The sequence below is a fragment of the Eurypyga helias genome, unplaced genomic scaffold (assembly GCF_000690775.1).
Source record: "Eurypyga helias isolate BGI_N326 unplaced genomic scaffold, ASM69077v1 scaffold11540, whole genome shotgun sequence".
NCBI lineage: Eukaryota > Metazoa > Chordata > Aves > Eurypygiformes > Eurypygidae > Eurypyga > Eurypyga helias.
Window position 1 is genome coordinate 13750 of NW_010226295.1, and position 208 is coordinate 13957.

Consider the following 208-nt stretch of genomic DNA (forward strand, 5'->3'; position numbering starts at 1 on the left):
CCTCCCCACTTTCAATTTATACCCATTACCCCTTGTCCTATCACTACAGGCTCTTGTAAAAAGTCCTCTCCCAGCACCCTTGTAGGCCCCCTTCGGGTACTGGAAAGCTGCAATAAGGTCTCCCTGGAACCTCCTCTTCCCCAGGCTGAACAAGCCCAGTTCTCTCAATCTTTCATCACAGGCGAGGTGCTCCACCCCTCTGATCATC